Raw genomic sequence first — 21,740 nt, 5'->3', positions numbered from 1 at the left:
CTCTATTTGGGAAGGAGCAGTAGGGTGTATGGGTTGCGGGTGATATGATTGTTCGTTTTATCGGGCTGTCTGCATGCAAGAGCTAAGCTAAAAAAATGGACTCAGAATTTGTTATTTAAAGTTGTCGAGTTTATTTTCTGGGCAATTTTGGCAGTTCTTGCTGGCAGGTCTTTCTCTCGAGTGATCACTGTAAGCGCTTGCTGATGAATTTAAGCTTAAACGAGCGCTGCCCAAACTGGGCATAGAGTATGTGAAAGTCTTGACGTTCTTGGTATGTGTTTTTCGCACCGCCTTCTTTGTTAGCGTTAGCAGTCGATCTAATATGCACAAGTTGGCCTGTGCTAGGGGGAATTGCTTGTCGACAACAACAACAACAAAACCAAGAATGTTTTTTTGTTCTTAAATGTCCGCTAATCGCAGCCAAGTTCAAGGCGCAGGGGTCGGCCTTCAAGTTCAATTGCAATTATTAAATTTGATGCCAAATAAGACAAGATATTTTGCATAATCAGCTTTAAAGCCACTCCGAGTGGCATTTGTTTTGCGCGTGTGTGTGTGTGTGTGTGTGTGTGTGCATCTTTGTATATCTGCTGCCTGACATTACAGGGGAGCTTTAATGAAAAATATGTTCGCTGAGTGTTATTAATATTCCTCAGAATGTCTGGCGTTTGACACATGTTTTGTTGTCGGTGTCGCTGTCGCTTTTGTTGTGCGTCTCCTACTGTCTGCTACAGCAACTGCTACTGCTACTGCTATTGCTCCTTTTTCTGCTGCTGCTGATGCTGTGTCTGTGCTCTGCACAAGTTGACATTTTTTTTCATTACTTCAACGTTTCAATAGAAGCAACAGAAGCCAGCTGCCTGGCTACAAGTAAACGCATGTGTGCTCTTTGTGTGTGTGTGTGTGTGTGTGTGTGTGTGTGTGTGTGTGTGTGTGTGTGTGTGTGCGTGCTGTGTTGTGTACAAAAGCAAGTGTGTTATGTCCAAAGGCAGCGTGTGAAGTAAGGGCAAGGATAATCTTTTGTTTGCCATTGTACAGCTCACACTTGGATACTTTTAGCTGCAGGTAAGCAGCAGCTGGCACCTGTTTTGGGCCACAACATATTTGTTTATTTGCCCTACCCAGAGGTGTGCTTCGCACTCATATGTTGGCTGACAGCGTGGCTTACGTGCCGACATCTTCCAGAATTTATGCAACATAATAAAGCCTGCTGGTCAGCCAATATGCCCGACCAGGAATTCCATTCAGAATCGTATCAATTAAGCCATTTAATGTAGCGCACACGCCACGGCGCGTTTGGGGGGCATAGCTTACAGGGAAAAGCGAGCCTCAAGCTATGCTCGAAACACTTTAAAGATGTCGCTGGTTCGCTCAACTAATTGCAGTCGGCGCGTGTCAGTTGTGCCTTTTATACTGGCTGCCAGGATTCGTGGTATGTGCATTTAATAACATCAGCGAGTCATTTATTATCGCTTGACGTATTTATTTTAATTAACGGAAATTAATGCCACAGTGCGCAGCTGTGTGAACATGTTTGCAGTTGCTTACACACACACACACACACACACATGCGCACTTTCCCCCTTTCCCCACACTCAGATGGCTGCTGGTCCTGGAAACTTCTGACGACACGAATACTGTCACACAGAGAGTATATGTCGTTCAATGTATCTGTTGAGTTCCCAGCCGCACTCACACACACTCGCAGGCACACACTCAGAAGGTAGTGTCAATCTGTTTTTGATATGCTGCAAATTAATGGAGTTAACAACGTGGTCTGCCAGCCTTCGACTGGGCTATAAGGCACATGCATATATCTACATACAACTTGATTATATATTTGTTTAATTCATTTGACTGCACATTTTGTTTATCGTTAGCAAATAGCTTACTTTAGTCAAGTATTTTATCTTATTATATTTTAATATCTATCTATTATATTTTAATATGTAATTTAGTTCGAGCGAAACTTTTCTGCAGCCGTTGCTTCATAAATTTTCAATTTATAAAACTATATATATACATAACATGAGCTTGTAAGCAACCCAAAAGTTGCATTTATTTTTAATTATCAAAATGAAAATGCCAATTTTTTTTAAAATACCCAAAATTTTAACTACTACTATCAGTTGTTTGCGAACATGTAACTAGTTAGCTGCACTTTCATAAATCGTGTTTACCATACGAGCGCGCGAATAGCTAATGGACATATTTTTTATTTATATCCTGCATTGAATACAATTGGGTATATGTACAAATATTGTCAGTAGAAGAAGTAAGTAAGTCTACAATATGGGGAGTTCCGCTTTACATATTTCTTAATAATTATTCATTTACTTTCTCTCTGAATCTCTCATCTAAACTGACTTTCTATGCGATATTCATAAACCGCCTTTCTATGCGATTTTCATGGTTCTAAGAAAGTCTAGAATATTCACAGTTAATTTAACTGTTTTTTAATAATAATTTATTTTAATGAAATTTCACTTAACTTTACCCTTTACTGTCTCGCTCAGTCTGTGTCTCACTTTCTCTCTTATCTGAACCACCTTTCTGTGCGATTTTCATCAACTGAAATAATGCTTGAGGCAATGTGTCTGTCCTAGGTGCTGCTCATTCCCTCGCTAAATATACTCAATGAAAGCACAGTTTTGTTTTATTTTTAAGGCATGCTCGAAGTGCCAGCCAGGGCCCAATTGCTGCTGCAGCGAATTATTCAAAATCATGAGCGTGCAAAAAAGATAAAAAACGAATCATTAGGTTAAAATAAAACGTTACATAATACTAAATTTATGTATGTGTGTGTGTAGCATAAAATGCTTAGAATAATTTTCCAGCCAACCATTAAATTAATTTTTGTATTTTTTCTGCTAAACGGAAAAAAATTAAAATAAAATGGAAAAAAATCATACAAAATGCACTTTGGTGAGCTGCTGCCCTGAGCTGTGTGTGTGTGTGCGTGTGAGTGCCGCAAATAAAATGGTGATGAACAAAATTCCCAAAAGCAGCTGGCAACCCTGAAGTACACACAAGCACGCAGACACGCACACACACACACACACACACACACACACACACACACACACTCAAACACATACACATGTAGCTACAGCTGTGAGTGTAGCGCAGGGTCATAAATGCCATTATCATTTGTAAACATTGCGACAGCGAGTGGCCCAAATTGTTAACTTGGCTACAAGGTCGCGCTCATAAACATATGTATAAAAACAAAAGCATCAAAAAATAAAACAAAACAAGACACACACTCACACAACATTATGCTAGACAACACACAAAGTTTTAATTAATTTTTGTCTCTGTGCGCCACAAGTGCACGTATGCGTGTATTTGTCTTTCCCCGTGTATGTGTGTGTTTGTTACACACATGCATATTTAGTGTAACAAAAAATGACTTGACCCAAATGTAATCAGATAATTTGTTGCGCAGTGTCAATATTTGCACAACCGCCGCGCCTATTTGAAGTTCATAACAATTTTGTAAGTTATTAAAGGCGCACACAAACACACACACACACACCTGTACATTTGTGTGTTTGTAATGTGTATGTATGTGTATGCACACCTCAGCCTGGCACAGATTTGGCCCCTGGGCGCTGCGCAAATATTGCATGCTTAGTCCGTATGAGACGCCGAGGCTACTCATAAATGTTACCAGCCAGTCAGTCTGTCAATCAGTTTGTCAGTCAATCAGTCACTCAATCAATCGGGCAGTCAGTCAGTGGAGTGGCACAAAAGAGCAACAACCAAAATTGATTTAATAGGCCCACATTATGCGCGCAACGAACAACACACAACCAAGTCCATGTTTATAGTTCTGTCTGTCGCATATGCCCTGTAAATACGAGCATGTGATATCTACATGAAAAGCATTTCAAATGCATTGTTTTAAGCTGTCAATAGATTTCAGCTTGTTTAAGTTCACATGGTGAACTGCACAGAGGGGTGCACACAATGCCACACTTTGTGGCCATAAATAATTGTTTAATCGTATTAATTGACTGTTTTGTACACAAAACAAAACACATAAGTCTGCTAATATTATAACTGATCTATTATTATGCACTCATCTTTGCTTCAAAACAGCTGACAATGTTTTCATTTAAACGTCTTTGATTCAAATACGATGCTAACCATGTAACCTGAACGTGTGATTTATTTTGTGCGGTTTATCAAAACATGGGGAGTGATTATGTTTACAAAGGCAGCCATAGTAGTACAAATACAAGTTCGTTTCTTCGAATACATGTTCGTTAATTAGACAAATGTCTTTGAATTGACGAAATGAATATATGTACATCTGCCATAATTATGTGCGTACTCCAATATTAAAATACATCTTCTCTTATTAGACAAAAGTCATTAAATTGACGAAATAAATATATATCAAGCATAAATATGTGCCTACTGAAAGATTAAGACAATATGCTTTAATTTGAAAACTTTATTTTTAATTTATAGATATTATTTTGTGCTCCCTTCGCTGTTTGCGCATTTCAGACATTTTGTTTTCTAGTCAGCTGTAGTTTGTTTTCCAGCTAAGCCCTTACAAAGCCCCATGTCGGCGAAATGCTTGCATAAATATTGGCTTCAAGTTTTAAAGAGAATCCCTCTTGGTCTTGAGTCAGGGTGTGCAATAATCCAACCGATTTCCTTGTGGTATGGCTTTTTGAGTTCGGTTTGTCGTCTTTATTATTGCTGCATTTAAGTTTCGAAACTGAGTTTTCTGTGCATATTTTATACAAACATTCATATTGTGCCAAATGTCAAAATTTGTCTCTGTCGTAACTTTCCCAAAAGTTAAACTATTTCTTTGCGATTTAGCTTTTCGTTTATGTTTTTGATTCTATTCAAGTTCTGCGTTAGAGTTATTATTTGTTTTTCTCCACATGCAGCTGATAATTTTAGCTTGATACGTACCAATTCCTTATATATCCAAGGGTCATAGTTCAAATTATGGCATAAGGTGACAATATCTTTACTAAATCTCAACCAATTTGTGTTTCAATCTCTTGCTTAATTCTGCACTTAAATCTTGAGGTCAACTTTTTTGTTTTGTTAAATATCATGTTTTATTTGTACGTAAATATATGTTAGAAATTTCACTTGACACAAGTTTGTGGAGACTTTACCGACTTTAAAGCTAATTGGTCTCTTTTCCATATTTATTTCAGCATTATATTTATGCTGCTATATAAATTGTTGTATGAATTATCCTATCAGTAAATTAACAAATATAGCAAATTTTGCTACTTCACATATAAGTCGAATTAAGCATTGCTTAAAGCTCTTGGATTCACATAAAACTTTTAACTTAAAAAGGGATAAGCAAATGTCTTTTTGAAATTTCTAAGCTTGAGCTAATCTTTGATCTGCTACCTGCATTGCCATAAATTTATTTCAATTAATGCACAAGTTTTTTGCATGAAATGTAATGAAAACAATAGCAAAAAAAAGGTAAATATATAAAAGTATGACCAGGCTGGGTTGGACCAGGCCCGCGCCTAAGGGCTGACAGTTTGTTTCCTGTCCACTAACACGTTTGTACACAATTGCTTTCAGCAGTTTTTTGTTGCTTTTGCTTGGCTGTAAAAAAGTAGGCAACATATTTCAATTGAAAAGAAAAACTACATTTCAGCTACAACAAAACATTACACTCCGATAGTGTCGAATGGGGTCTACAGCGTGGGCGTCGGCGTGGGCATTGCTGGCTGCTCGACAGGGGAGAGGGCTGGCGGGACTGAGGGCTGCTTCTACAGGCAGACACGAAATCATTTCGAACGTGGCTGACGACAAAAGTTAAACGAGGTCAAAGTGTATGAATGCGATTCGAGCATATTGACCGTTGACTGAATGGCTGGCAAACATGCAAGCCAACAATCGCACAGCAACAACAAAAAAAAAAAAAACAAAAAACCTGTAGAAAAAACCAAAAGCTGTGCCAGCTCAGTATCTGTAGCTGCATCTGTGTGTTCCTCCCCATCTCTCTCTCTCTCTCTCTCTCTCTCTCTCTCTCTCTCTTTGTGTGTGTGTGTGTGATTAGTATCTGAGCATTTGTTTGTGTTTGATTGGCTGTTTGCATTATTTATTGAGCAGCCGTTGCTGATTAAATTTCAAAAAAATTCAGTAAAATGTAAATGCATTTTGAGTGACTGGCAAATTGGCAGGCACATTATCAGCAGCAGCGCCCCCGCCCCCGACGTCATGCACCTAATGATGTCCGCTTGTGTTGCAAGTTTCCTCCACATTTTTTTTAATACATTTTTGTGCGTCTTTTGCAATCGCCGCAGCTTCCTTTTTACCGACTACTTCGCTGCGGTTGCCAGCCGCCAAAGCGCTCATGCAAAAGCAATTTCCTGAAGTTTTTGCCCAACTACACACACACACGCACACGTACACACACACGCGCGCGACCTCAGTCGCAAACGCATTGGCCAACTTGTGTGGCACGCTGCCTGCACGACAACCGACGGTATTCGAAAACCAATACGACTACGATTATGCGGCTCTGTGTATCTGTCTCTGTGTGTGCGTGTGTGTGTGTGTGTGTGTGTGTGTGTGTGTGTGATGTGCGCGCACACTCAAACTTACAAATTGCGCGCTGTAAGTAAGAAATCATTGAGGTTGGTCGCCACACTAATGGAAAACGACAAGCGGCATGTGGGCAAACGTTTTGCAGCCCCCCAACCTCAACCATGGCTCTACACTTTCTCTGCGGTTGCAATCTCCTTAGTTTTGCGTAGCCCCTTCGACCCGGCGTCGTGCCACGCACTTAGCCGGATGTTGCCCGAGCGATAGTTGTCGTTGTCGTTGTCAGCTCTGTGGGTTGTGGTGGGCGTTTGCTGAGGGGGCTGGGACGGGGTTGAGCGGGTTGCTCTGCTGCGTTGCAAGTTAACTTCACGTTTGGGCCCGGTCACCGCAAAAGTTTAGCTGCTAGTTGCGGCTCTGTTCCCGACCCGGTGCGTGCCGCTGCCAGCCAGCCAGCCAGCCTGCCTGCCATAGCCGCATTACAGGATCAATTTCTTTTGAGCACTGATTTGCCGTCAAGGGGTCTGTCCAGGCAGGGCCCAGGCCAGGGGTTGCCAAGCCAACAACCGCTGCGGTTTGGCTGCTACGAATGTTGTCATTAATGTCCTTCTTTAATTGTGCGTAGGTTCTTGCTGCTCCTTGTTGCTGCCGCTGCTGCAGTTGCAGTCAGGCTGTCTAGCTGCTTGGCTTAATTAAATTGGTAATGCAATAAGCACGTGACATTAGCTAAGTAAACGCATTTTAAAATTCTGACACACTTAACCAAGTATTTGGCTAGCTTAAGAGCGCCCTAGGAGCATTCGCTTTCTCTTAAATCTGCCGCGCTCTTGCGCTGCGCACTGGAAGTTGTATCTGTGTGTGGCACGCTTTCAGCTGTCAAATGAAAATGAAAACGTAAACGCATAACTGACCTGCAAGTCCTGGAAAGCCAGAGAGAATCGCTCGTTCTCTCTCGTTGTCTCTCGCTCTATCAATGCGCATGCCCGGCTGCTCAGCGACTTTCCAGCTGTCAGACAGACACGAAGACTAGACGCTGCCGCTGCCGCTTGGCTTGTGCCACAAATAACACGGGCGTGCACCGTCGTAGTCGATGTCCTGCCTCGTTAGCCGTGGCCAGAGTGTCCTTTTCAGTTCACTTCGCATACTCGTCGTTAGCTGTACACGTCACGGCAGCCACGCACGCAGCCTCAAAAGTCTAAGGAAACGCACAGCAATCAAATATCAAGCAACAGCAGCTGCAACAACAACAATTGTAGTAACAAACGGCAAGAGCATATATAAAAGCCTTTGCCGGCGGCAAATATACGAATGAGATTTTATATTTGGCAGGCGTACCAAAATTTTCAAAAGAGCCGCCAAAAGTTCAATACAAAAAAAAATAAAAGTTACAAAACGCGGCGCGCGTGTTTGTGTGTACGTGTGACGCATATCCTTGTTTATCCTTGAAAACGTGAAAAATTACTGTGCAAGTGAAAGGCAGCATCAAGGCGTTAAGTACGCCGTCTGTGTGTGTGTACGTCTCCCTGTGTGTCACACGCAGCAGCTTAAAATGTTGCACAGCAAATTGTCAGCGCAACTGTGAACGCAACTAAAAAGCTGGCAGCGGCAACAGAATATAACAACAGAAAAAAGAAGAAGAATAGTATAAAAAAAAGTGAAAGTGCCAGGCACCGGAAACGGAAGCAGCAGCAGCATCAGCAGCCGGGGAAACGAACGAACCAAAAGCGGTAACTGCCATGTGCTGCAGCTGCATTGTTGCTTTCTGTTAGCACTTTGACCCAAATCGCGAGTGTGTGTGTGCGTAAGTGTGAGTGTGTGTTAAATGCATGACCGATAAGCGCAGGTGTCAATGCCGTGTGACAAAGTTGCCGCGTGAACAGCAGATAAAAGTCGCGCTAAGCAGGCGAACATACAAAAAAAAAAAGAGCAGAAAAATAAAAGAAGTCGCAACACAAACGTGTCACAAGCATAAAAGTCTAAAGGATGCTAAGCAGATAAATACAAATCTGTCGCGTGTGTGTGCCTCCATCTGTGTATCCCCAAAGTTCTGGAGGCTTGAGTGCATTTCAACTGCCGCAGCAGCTGCCACATTTTCAGCCGCAGGAGTCAGCAGTCAGCAGTCAGCAGTTGGCAGTCAGTTAGCAACGGCTTCTAGCATGTGAGTTTTTGACACCTGTAAAATGTAAGACTTTTACATTTACCTTAGCTTTCACTGCTCTTCTTTGCTCTGCCCTACCTCGCCTCATCCCGTTGGTTGGACTTGCTCAGCTGCTCATCCACGGATTTGAAAGTTTGACATTTAGTTAGTTTATGGCCAGCGGCAAACGCAGTGTTATGCGGCCTGTCACTGCTGCAAACATACATATTTTCCCCTCCCGAATATCCATATCGTGCCATATTCCCCATTTGCACTTTTCACATTTTACGGCATTTGTACATTTACGGTCGCATAAATACGTGAGTTATATATGACAGAAAACGCGCTGGCGGAAAGCTTAGCATATCGTTTATTATCATTTATTTTTATGGCCAGATGAAAATTATATGCGCTACATCTGAAGCTGATTATATCGCACAAAAAATGTTGTCTCTTCTAAAGAGAATTAATTCGTATTTGTATCTAGATCAAGCTTCATCATATAAGTTGTTATGCAGAGTTTTATTCTCACTACACAGTTATTCCACCTCATTTGATATCTTTTATATATTTGTATCGCGAATATCCCTTTGGGTAAAAAATAGATTTTCTTCTAATTAATTGTCTGTATTTGTCGCTATGTAACTTGATTTATTATTTTGTGTTTAATTTATTGTTGCCTCTTAAGAGGTTGTTAAAGTTGTAAAAGTCTTGAATTAGAATTTAAATATTTAACAACTTACTGTCCTAAAGACAAAATAATTGTCAGATTTTATCTATAAACGTATATGTATATTACCAGAAGAAATAGGAAAGTACAAATTTGTTTGGTTCACATTATGAATTGTTATTGCCAACGGCTCTTTATTTTTTATTCGCAACATAGTTATTCGGTTTTAAATTGTTAAATGTTCCTATTTTTCTTGTGTTTGCGAACAAATTTAATAGCATAGCATACAAGATTCTTAAACTGGATTAGACTCATTTACCTTTCGTTTGACTCATACACTAAAAAATCAAACGGAAATTCTATATTGTTTATGTTCCCAGCCAGCGGCAATAGCAGAGTCAATAAAGTCAACTGCTTTAGCTCTTCTTCCACTTGATTTGAAGCTAGATTCAAATATTTTTTGCAAAAACAATCAAGGCTTAGTTTTTGTGTCTAAATACAGCAGGCAGTCAAAAGCTGAAAAAAAAGCGAGAAGGAATTTAATGAGCCTCTTTTTCCCTCAATTTTATGTCAAATTCATCGAGAATTAATTTAAAATTATTAATAACAGTTAAGGCTCAATTCTTATGCCTTAATACAGCAGACAGTCAAGAGCTGAAAGAAAGTGAGAACAATTTAAAAATTATGGCACACTTCGTATGCATTAATGTGCTGACTTCCGAATTGAAGGGCCTCTCTACTTGTTTCAGCCCCAGGAGTTTTTATCATTCGTCGTCTGGGTAACCAGCTCATTTAAATATAAGATTTGGTATATGTCGTGTGCCAATTTAATTGCAACTTAGCTGACAAAATGTGTCTCATTAATTTTGATGGGCTTAAACGGCTAAATACGTTTAATAATATAATTTATGCACGATTTGAGCTCATAAATGTACCCAACAAATTGGTTCGTTTGAACGAATTTCCGGTGCTTAAAATTCTGAAAATGAAGTAAGTTTCCCTTAAGTTAATCAAAATCGGCAACATTTGCTTTGCCGTCTGATTATTTTGTGTGGAACGTGCCATAAACAAGGATATGCCGATTATTGGCAACTTAACGCAAAAACAGTCGCACGACTAAGCGCTATTTAGGGGCGTGGCAGTGGCAGCGAAGGGGCGAGTGTGTGTCTGTGTGTGTGATGGCATGCCAGAAATATCTACGACGGCGGCTTCTTAATGAAATGACAAAATAAAAACACGGGAAAATTGCTAGGAAAAGCCAAATATTTGCGCAGGGCCTTTGGAGATACGACGCTAATGGTGAATGTCGCTGCAGAATACGTGAGACATCAGCGGTCGCCTTCTGTCTATGTGTGTGTATGTGAGAATATCGGCGAGCAAGTATGTGTGTACATGTGTGTCCTGAGAGTTGAAAATGACAAGGTGGCACTGCGGCTGAAAGCAATTAAATATATTTCCGCTTCGATGTCAAAATTAATGTGAATTTGATATTTAAAAGCGCGCACGCACACGCACAACATAGCGAGGGGCACACACAAAACGGGGCGAGGCTCGGCTGACTTGACAAGATGCCTGGCTATGTCAACGGCTGGCTCGACTGTCAGGCATTTAGCGAGCCCATTTTAACAGCAACCTTTCATTGAAAACGCACGACGTCGACGTCAATGACAACTCAGCTACCTGGAGAATATGCGTTTACATGCTAAATAAGGCGGCGCCTTTGGGCCAAGTTGTCAGTTGTTGTCGCTGTTGTTGTTGTTGTTTTCGGTTTGCTGCTTGTTGTTGTTCCTGTCTGGACGTTGACATAAATTTCAGTTGGCAGCGAGCGCTGTGTTCCACAAGGCGCACATGTAATTGCTAATGAGTGAAGGCGCCCGATGGGGCGTATGCGCAATATGCGTTATACATATATTACGCATATGCCACGTTGCGCATAAAGTCAAAATGTCAACTGGCTGGGCTGGTTGGCTGGCTAAACATCTGCTGGGTGAATATAATTTTTAAAGGCGGGCGTACTGTAAAAAGCAAACAGCAGCACTTTTTGCCACAGCCTCAGATTGAGAATGTTGTCTTGATTTGATTGGATGTGTGTGTGTGAGTCGGTGTGTGTGTGTGTACGTGTGTGTTTGTGTGTTGGTCCTGTCTAGTTATTTATGCAAAATATCTACAAGCATAATAACAATGGCAAATAAAAAGCAAACAATATTTAAATAAAGGATTATGAAGACAGGACAGCCAAGTTGGCCTGCACCGGCAAGTAAAAGAAAAACATGAAAATGGAAAACTTGACTCTGTCAGAGTGTATGTGTGTGGGTATGCGCGCGTACTTGGCTGACTGCCTGACAGGACTCTGGGATATAGCTATATCATAGCTGCTGCGTAGACTGGCTGGCAGCCTGCTGCGTTCCGTCTGCCTATACCGCCGCATATTTTATTGTCTCTATCTCTCTCTTCGCTCGCTCAGCTTTTGTTTTCCTTTTTTAAATTCATTTTTATTCATTAGACTGTGTCCCGCTTATTTCACGATGATGTCATGTTAACAAACGCTTCTCAACTTGCCTCGGCCCGATACACTGTTTGCACGTACAACCAGTTATTATACTAACCATATGTGTGCGGACTTTGAGATCTGTCTGCACAGACATGGAAATTTTCTCCATTTTGCCCCTGCGCCTGGCCCCCATTTCTATTTCATATGCATAGCTTTTGGCGTCTATTGTCGCTTTTTGTTGTGATTGCCAACTTTTAATTTCCATTTATTTTGGCCGGCTTTCGGCCCAGCTGTTGCCCCGGGCTTATCTTCTGCACTCCAATGAACCCCTGCACTTGCCCCCACAGTGGCACAGCTATTGTTGCGTTGTCTGCATTGCCTGCAGCCTGGCTTTGTTCTGGCCCGTCTTACCCGTCCTGCCTGTGGGCTGCTGGCCACATTGTGCAGGCTCTTAGGTTAGATATTTATCGCAACCTCTTGAATGCTTTTCCATTTGATTGGCTGCTGTGCGTTTCATTTCTCTATGCCCTTAGATTTCTACATCAAAAATCAATTGAAAATTTAGTTTTGTTAAGCCTTGAAAACAAAACTTAGAGAGTCTTAAAGATTATTATATAATAAGAAATTTAATAAAAAATATATTAAAATATTTACATACTCATCTGAACTGATTCGATTTCATAGCTAACATCTAGCATATTTTAGGGTATATGCTATTCGGTGCAGTTGCTCTTCTTATTCTGAATGCTATCGAGCGTAAAATTTGAAAGTTAGCATATAATATTGAAGTGAAGTTTGCTCAGCGTAAATCATTTGATTTTATATGCTGGGCATAAATGTAGCTGCCCGTTGGTAATAGGGGGCGTATACTTAATGCGCAACGCACTTGCCATTTAGCCGAGCAGAGTAAGAAAATGTTAAGCAAATTTACACAGTCTGCAAATGGAAGCGAGGGAACGAGAAAGAGCTTGTAGTAATTTTAATGACTGTGCCGTATTTTGGCCTGAAACGAAATAAATTTCAACTATGGGCCATAAACATTTATAGAATAATGAGCTAATTAAATTTACAAGGCGTTTTGAGTGCGCTTAACAAATTAAGCGTCTAATGACGACTTTGCATAATCAAAGACGAAGACGCGAAACTGACACACAAAAAGCAAGATACTTATGAGCGTAAACCTAGATACGCAGATATCAAAGGGAGATACATTTTGCTCCAAGGTTCAGCTAGCTTAATGTACATAAAAAGCTACAGTTGTAGCTGCAAATAAGGAAAAAGATAGTTTTTATGAATGTAGATTAATTTGCAGATGAAGCCTGCAATAAATAAAGATAATAAATAAGGATACAGATCCAGAGCTGCATACAGATAAAAATGTAGCTGATAATGATGTAGCAGATAAAGATACAAATGCAGATACAGATGCAGATGCATGTGTAGACACAGATGCGGATACAGATTCAGATACAGACTCTGTGAAAGATACAAATGCAGATACAGATCCAAATGCAGCTGCAGATTCAGACGCAGACCTTCCTATACCTACCTTTGACTCTCAAAAAGAGTGAAAACTCAATAGCTACTATTTTAGTTGTAGATATATATACATCCAGTACTAGCATTAAAATTTTGTAGATATGGCCTTGTTAACTGGCTAACAGTATTATAAAATCTGCCTACGCCCGCGCCCAATCCGGCTCATGTGCATCAGGTAATCAATGAAGCTCAGGTGAGGCACAGATCGCAAAGGTCGCCAGGGGTTGCGGCTTCTGTTAACGTTATGTAAGCCAGTTTGACAAACATATTTTGTTTTCGAACTGTGCTTAATTATTGACTATCAACTAATTATGTTAAGAGCCAAGTGCCAAGAGCTGAGCGACGAGCACCAAAAGCTGAGAGTATTCTGTCTAGGGCTACTGATTTATTTGGCTTAGAACACGTAGCAAAGGGTGTTTTTGGGGGGGTGGGTGTCGGGATGGTGCATATACATTCTGTACATGTGTTTGTGTCTGTTATACCTTGAAATCCGAACATTCTATTAGCACAAAATGAATTATTAATAAGTGTGTCAATGCGGTCCGACTAACAAGGTGTGCGTGTGCCGTGTGTGTGAGTGTGTGCCAAAGGACTTAACCATTAAGGGGCGAATACGCAATATACATAATATGTGTGCGTGTATGTGTGTGAGCAAAGTCATTAAAAGCTGTGACAGACATGAAAATAGAAACAACAGGGCAACTTTGGTGCTTACCTTTAACACACACACACACACACACACACGTCACACACAAACATTCACACACACACTGACGCTCATGCCAACACACAGAGAGGCACAGTAAAACCCTAGGCTTTGTTTATTTAGGCGGCATTTACGTGGCCTGCGGCTGGTGTCGCGCTTTGCGTTTAAGCAGAAAATCATTAGTTAAAATACGCAAATATCTCTAACGTTTTTATTAGCCGAGCAAAAAGTAATTGCCCACAATTAGGACTTAAATTGTATGGTCATAGAGCGGCAATGCATTGTTCTAGGCACACACACGGACACACACACAAACATGCATACACATATTGTGCGGGCCGCGTGTGTTCCCTGGGGATTAAGCAAAGCGTGAATACGTTTTTGCTTGCTCGTTAACTAAGAATTACCCCATGTATAAACACACACACACATACACACACTGCTACTTCCTCGTTTTGTTGTTTCTATTATTTTTGTGTTCCTTGCCTTTGCATTTGGTTTACTTTGTATTTTTATTGAAACCATTTTTACCAAAGCAGAACAAACGAGAGACACAACTCAAATTGTCTCCTTTCGCTGCTCTTAGCTGGCTTTTCCATCTATTTTTCGTTGCTTTTCTTTTTTTGTTTGGTCAACATTGTATTTTCCTATTGTTGTCTCCCATTGCTTTACATACAAATGCGCCGCTAAATTGTTGTTTGCAGCATCCAGTTCACTGAAGCATGTGCTTATAAAGCTGTCTATAAATATGGTATATATATCTTATATATATATATATATATATATATATATGTATATGTATATAAGCCTATGCCATGTGCGCTCTGATTGACACTGATTTTGTTTTGGTTTTTTGTAATATTGTTATTCCAATGCGCACACACATAAAGCGCTCTCTTTTCTCTCTCACAGACACACATATAGCTGATCATTATAGTATAGCTTATGGCTTTTGCTGCTTACTCGTGCGTATTTGCGATTTGTGTGCTAGTTTTTTTTTCAACACTGTTTTGCATAAAATACAACGACAACAACAACAACAAGCAAATGCGAATTTTACGCATTTAAATTTGAATGTTCAATTGATATTTACGCTAGAGCACATGTCCAAGTGACACTCGACAACAATTATCGCGCGCATTTAATTAAATTATTGAATAGCTGCCATTTTTCAAAGCACCAAATGCATTTAAAGTTTTTATTGAATTCTTTTTTGACCAAATTCAATTAAGATTCACAAAGTAAATCATGCGTAATTTTAGGCACACACTCGCGCGCACCTACAAACGCACACATACATTCACATTGCGCGAGTTTTATGAGCACTCGCAAAAAGTACGTAAAATAAATATGAAATATTTGCACACTCACACACACACACACATACTCTCAGGCACACCCACATTTTTATGGGCCTAGCTGTAACTCGTTAGCGGGCTGCTGGCTCGGGGTTCAAGGTCCTTTGCCACAAGGATCAAGTTGTTGCGAGGCGCACAAATAAAACGTGTAAGTGCCAACAATAATAAAAACAATGCCCAGCCAAAATGAGCACAACATCAAGATTTTACATTTATAACAAAGGATGAGCAGGAGGTAGTGGAGAGGGGGAGGGGAGTGGCATATAACGAGGCCCGACGCGATGCGACGCGTCACCACAAAAGACACACACACACATTGCCAGAAATGGTTGTGTAGGAGACGCAATGAAATGTTGAGGAACGTAACTAGAAAGCAGCCACTTGACAATTGGCCCAGGTACACGTGGGCGGCAGTGTGTGGGCGTGTCAAGCTGGCCTTTGAATGAGCCAGTCGAGGACAACACAGACTCAGGGTGCACACACACACAGTGAGAGAGAGGGACAGACTCGCTCAGCTGTGTTATTTCAAAGGAAAGTGCATGCCACGACATCTGCACAAACACACAGTCTCACACACACACACACACACACACACACACACACACACTGACACCCTACCCAATTCAGGAATTTAACAACGCGTAACGAAAAATAAAAGATGCTCAACTTAAATTACGGAAATAAACATTTGAACGCTGCAGCGCCTTAAAGCGGATGACTCCTTATGCGCCGGATGCTGCCTTTCATTTTCTGTTATGCGATAAGGCTGGAAAATGTGAAGAGAAAAAAAAGCAAGAAAGTTGAAAGCTGAAAGCATGAGAAACTTTTCGGAAAATTCCTGCGTATGCGAGGTGTATTCGATAAATTATTAATTGCCTTGAATATGTGAAGGGCACTTAAATGAAATGCTGCAAGACATTTCGGCCAAACAGGTCGATAAATGTGTTTTGCATATGTTTATGGAAACATTTCCACACCCTTTCTGCGAACATTCCGTGAAATATTCAATAAGGTAAAAAGAATACGAACGAGTTATTTTGGGGATATTCCATTTTCGGAATAGGAATTCGAAGCTGGAAGAAACTTGCGAATGTTTTTAGCATGTTCAGAAAATATTCAAATTAAGCTAGTTTATTTTTAGGATATTCAGTTTAAAAGTCAGATAGGAAGAGTGTGTTTAAGTAAAGTTGCTTTACCTGGTGCTAAAAGCGCAAGTATTAAAGCGAGCGCCAAGTCAAGAAACATTAAAAGCATATGGAAATTGAAAAAAGCGAGGTAAAGGGCACCTCGCGCTGGTTACCAGGCTAGGTGCTTAAAGCTTAGCTCAGTTTGGAGTTACTCGAGTTATCTGTGAACATGTCAAACAGCCCGCTTTGACACTTTTTGCGTCTATCAAAAGGGCGTCATGTCAGAATGTTTCTTTGCTTTTTCGCCATTTCTGCCGCTGTCGCTTGTAATGTGAGCTCATTACCATAAAAGCGTCGCTGAGAGCAAGTGGCGGCCACTGACAGCGACTGACAAACAGTGCGCACATATGAGCACAGCCCGAGAAATGGGCGAAACGCTGGCGGTAAAGTAAAGAAAAGCGAAATGAAAGCTGGTTGCAGAACTTATAGATGTCTTCAATTTCAGTAATAGCACTTTGGGGCTGGTGGGATTTGTATGGCTGGCTCTCAAAAGGCGAGCCCTTTGGCCAAAAAGTTTTTAACTACCGCCTGGTGGATTTTAAAGTGTGTTATTGCCAGCGGCGTCTCTCCCGCTCCCCCTCTCTCTCTGTCTCTTAAACTACAACTCTATCTCTGCAGTGAATGACTAACTGTCTAAGTGTTTGGGTATCTTAGTATCTGATGAAGCATGCTGATCGATACACACGCACACACACGCATACACTGGAATACACAAAAGGCTTAAAAAATATGCCCGCTGGGCTTTGGCTCTTAAGCTGAGGCAATAGAAAACATTATGGCTACTGTCGGCAATACATTTGTGTGCCTGCTGACGATAGGGCTACAAGGCTCAGCACTAGTTGTATTTGTGTGTGTGAGCGTGTGTGTGCCTTATAAAAACATCAACACAATTCAGCTGCAGTTCGTTATGCTGTGAATTGAACTGTAGTTGAAGGCATATTTCAAGCAATTTCGTATAGTTTGCCAGCAAAGAAATAAAAACCGAGCTATTGGAGCTGCTGTTGCCTGTTGCCGGGGATTTGCTATATCCCAGTTGCCAACTGCTGACTGAAAGTATGCTATGGAAATATGCCCGGCGAGCCGTTAGCTTTGGCATTAAGTTGCTGCTGAGTGTAGAAGCGAGGCATGCCAAGGCTTTTTGGCATAAATACGCTTTGCCACATAATGCACAGTGAGCGAGTCTGGCTAAAACACACACACACACCCATACGCACGCACGTCCACTTAGACAAAAGCATCGACGTGCTGCAGTGCTGGGGCAAGGAAATTGAATTTGTTTGCGTTCGTCTTCGCCTGCGCCAACTTTAAACGTATGTGTAGCTGTTTCTGCTGCTGCAGCTATATCCTATGCCACAAGCTGGGCCCAGTACAGGCCAACATTGTTTTGGTCTAGCGCAGACCGCAAGACGACAACAGCTTTGTGTTTGGGTGTGTATTTATTTGCAGCTCGTATCGCCTGGCAATCGGTTTTATCTTGCAGCGGTTTGTTTGCCTGGCGTTCTGACTCTCTGTCTCTCTGCCTGACTGTCTGCCTGGGCAGCTGCCTATATTGTGCTGGTCGTCCTTGTAGTCTTATTTGCCGGGCATTACTTCATTCAAGATAAAAACGTATATCATGTGCTTATGCTGTTATCCCTTTATGCTGCATTCTTTATGCCATCATTTTATTATCTCTCTTTCGCTTTCAAGCCCAACTGATTGCCATTAGAGTGGACCCAGTGTGGGCGGCTAGGCCTGTGCTGTAAAAATAAAAAGAATATCTCAGTTAAATATTCAACGGTCAGTTCGGTTGGGTGGGTTGGAAGCGACATTTTGCATTCCACATAAATCATGCCGTATTTACGGAACTCGAGTGTGTTGCCTGCTTTTCAACGCTCAGTGTGCGGAAATTAATTTTGTGCTTTATTGCAACTAATTCGATTATGAGCTGACGGCGCCCTGACCGAACGCCCGCAGTGCATGCTAAACCAGCGCATAAACAACACCAGCAGTAGCAGAGCACACAGCAGGACACGTGTCCTGTCAATGCTTGTGCATTTATTATGCGCAATTCATGTTGCATAAATAAAAATATAGAACACATATATATACACGCACACACAAACACACACATACACACGAGCTAGCTCAGCCGCATTATTTGCTTATTAAACACTGCGCTGCAAAATTGTGATTTATGATCTTATTATATTTTTGCGGACCATCAATTTTTAGCTAGCCGGCCACAACAAAAACAACAGACAATTGCAAATCAAATGCAAAATTGAAAAGCCCAATATCGCTTGCAAATGACGTCACGTGCGTCTAATTAATTAACCACACAGCGCGGTGTAGTGTGTGTGTGTGTGGGGGGTCTGTAGAGCGAGTGGTGAGACGGGCAGGCAGCTGCTCGAAGCGGACGTAAATTAATTTTACATTTAGATGCTGGCAAATGAGTCGGAAATTGACAGCACAAAAGCTGGCGCCCCACCCCAAACTGAATTCAGTTTACATTTTATTCCCTTGTATATATGTATCTGAATCTAGACGTATTTACGAAGCGCTATGATATACAAATATATATATTTTATTTGGCGCTTTTATTTCGTTTATCGATTTGCCACGCAGCTCTGATGACTATCAGCGGAGGCCCTTTGCCGCGTGGTCACTTGTTACGCTCACACACACACACACACACACACACACAAACGTACACACACACACACACTCACAAACTTATTCCACGATGCATGAATATCCTGGCGCTGTCCTGGCCCCAGTCCTTTCCCTGTCCTTTCCCTGGCCTAGTCCTTGGCAAGTGCCTGCAGCGCATGTTTTTCGGCTGCGCATTTAATGTGCGCCCTGTTTTCCCTGTCTCGGTCGCGTTGGGCGGGGTCAAATGGATGAAGGGGGGCAGGGACGGGGCGTTTGCCGCATTTGCACGCTTCATTTGACATAAAGAGCAAAAATAACCGCTGGCGCTTTTGTGGCGCTTGCCCAGCTTTGGCCGTTGCGCAGATTAAGTATACGCCTCATATCTGTGTGTTATGTATATAGATATTATGGCGTCAACGCGATTCGGCTCGTGCGCCCCCAACAAAATGTGGTCAGAGAAATCATAATGTGCATAATATGCAATCTAGGCTAAAATTATTACAAAATACAACATCATTTTGGTGCGTAACTCGATTATGTGTAGCACATTGTTAGCTAAATCCGAGAACATGAACCAAATGCAAAGCGAAACCAATTTGAATTTTGTAATGTTACTAGTTCTATCAACGTTGCCCTGGCATAATGCTAGTAAATAAATATATCATTAAAAGACTCAATAACATATATTTATTCTTAATATATAAAGAAGTTACTGCTGCGAAGCTGAAATATTGACTGAAAGTTTTAAATTGATTCGAATTTGAGAGATGAGGCGGGATTTTGATCTCGGATTGGAAAAATATGCTGGTCGAACATATAATAAAAATATAAGTAACAACACAGCCATATAAGATCGAGTCACTTTTAACGTGCATAGCTGTGAGAATCGCAGCAACAAACGGAAAGTCGCTGGTTCAAACAACACGCCCTTCAAATGAGTCGGTATACCTTCAGTAAATCGTTTCTTAACAGGGTATATTTTTATTATCATTAAACTTAGTTGACTAAGCTTTGACTTCCTTAATTGATTCTATACCCTAAACAATGCCGCCGACTGCAGTTCCCGTAACATAATTGACAGCTGAACTATTTCAAAACCAAGCAAATACATGTACAATTTATTTGTGAGGTAAATAACTATAGATTTAATTAAATTTGACTGCTAGTTTAAGCCCAATTAGCGCCAGTTGCACAACATAACAATTAAACTATTTCAACTAGTTTCTTTTTTTTTGGCTCTCAGCAGGTAATCCCAGATTGCTGCCAACCGCAGAAGGTTAGTAGAAATTAAAAGTTGTATCAATGGAACGCAGCAACAAGCAATTAACATGCCAGAAAATAAAATAAAACAAAAAAAAGAAGGGTGAAATAAAATTGGGGAGGAAAACAAATAATTTTCATATTGATTTTCAATTAGCATGAACAGCAATTATTGCGCGGCTGTTGCAATTACATTTCACTAAATACATCAACAGTTCAGATAGCAAAGTAAAATAATTTATATATCTGTAATATTATGGACAGTAGCTGTGAGCGCTGACAGGCGTACGTGGCGTATGCGCGATGACAGACGCTTTTAATAAGCTCAGCTATAAACTATATTTGTGCTCGATATATATGGCATATGTATATATATATATATATATATATATATATATATATGCAGGTTCATATCGAATACGTGTTGTATTTATTAAATTTAGCCATCAGCAGCTGCCATTGCTACTGCTGTTGTTCACTGTATCAACGTGTCTCATTTCGAATTTGTTGCACGTGCCCGGAAAGCAATAGCTTTCAGCAAATTAAATTGAGTTTTCATCGTTGCCAGCCTTTGTCCTTTTTTGTCAAATTTATTTTCTAATTGTTATTTTGACAAGTGCTAACTCTAATGACTTTTACATTAATGAACGATCTTTGAGCTAATTGAAATCCTTTTTATATTTACAGGTAAGTTGACATTGTTGACCAAAGCTGGCTTAGTGTATATGTGTGTATTTGAGCAAGAGTAAGTAATTATTTTGAGAAATGTTTCCCAATTTAGAAAGAATGGGGAAAATGGCAGTTCAAGGTCGAACGGGTGAATTTAATTATTTCCTACGGTAAAGATGAGTAAATCATTTATACAATTTAACTTGAAATCAGCTAAATGAATTTTTATTTTTGAAGATATATTCTCTTAGATTCGTGAATGTTCTAAAAGATTGGTATCCAATATATTAGATTTCGAATTCGAATAAATTTTTATGTAAGCCCCTACCAAGTTTTCGACAAATATACTTAATTTGTTTGTTCAGATACAAACGAGTCCAAGAACGTATAAAATTCTATAATTGCATGTACTTACCGTAGATATTCCAATGTCAATTTATATTGTAATATGAACTGATTACATCTCGGGCATTTTAAGTCTGAGTATAGAATGATATGTCTATACGACTATTCCGATTCGTACGGGTTCAGAAAGTTATGTTATAC

General features: G+C 40.6%; 1 protein-coding gene across 4 annotated transcripts in view; it reads left to right on the top strand.

Moving 5' to 3' along the window:
* Positions 1-7,622: 7,622 nt before the first annotated feature.
* The window catches only part of dpr12 (defective proboscis extension response 12), a 92,714-nt gene continuing 78,596 nt past the window's right edge, over positions 7,623-21,740 (top strand). For 2 of the 4 annotated variants that reach the window (XM_070209834.1, XM_015168754.3), the window contains exon 1: positions 7,624-8,701. The gene's annotated coding sequence lies outside the window, so the exon portion shown is untranslated. Of the gene's footprint in view, positions 8,726-21,740 lie in introns of all 4 variants that reach the window. The other 2 variants (XM_002059308.4, XM_032436316.2) reach the window with 2 other exon arrangements.

The sequence above is a fragment of the Drosophila virilis genome, chromosome 5 (assembly GCF_030788295.1).
Source record: "Drosophila virilis strain 15010-1051.87 chromosome 5, Dvir_AGI_RSII-ME, whole genome shotgun sequence".
In the NCBI taxonomy this organism is placed as follows: Eukaryota; Metazoa; Arthropoda; class Insecta; order Diptera; family Drosophilidae; genus Drosophila; species Drosophila virilis.
This window is presented reverse-complemented; position numbering and strand designations above follow the sequence as displayed.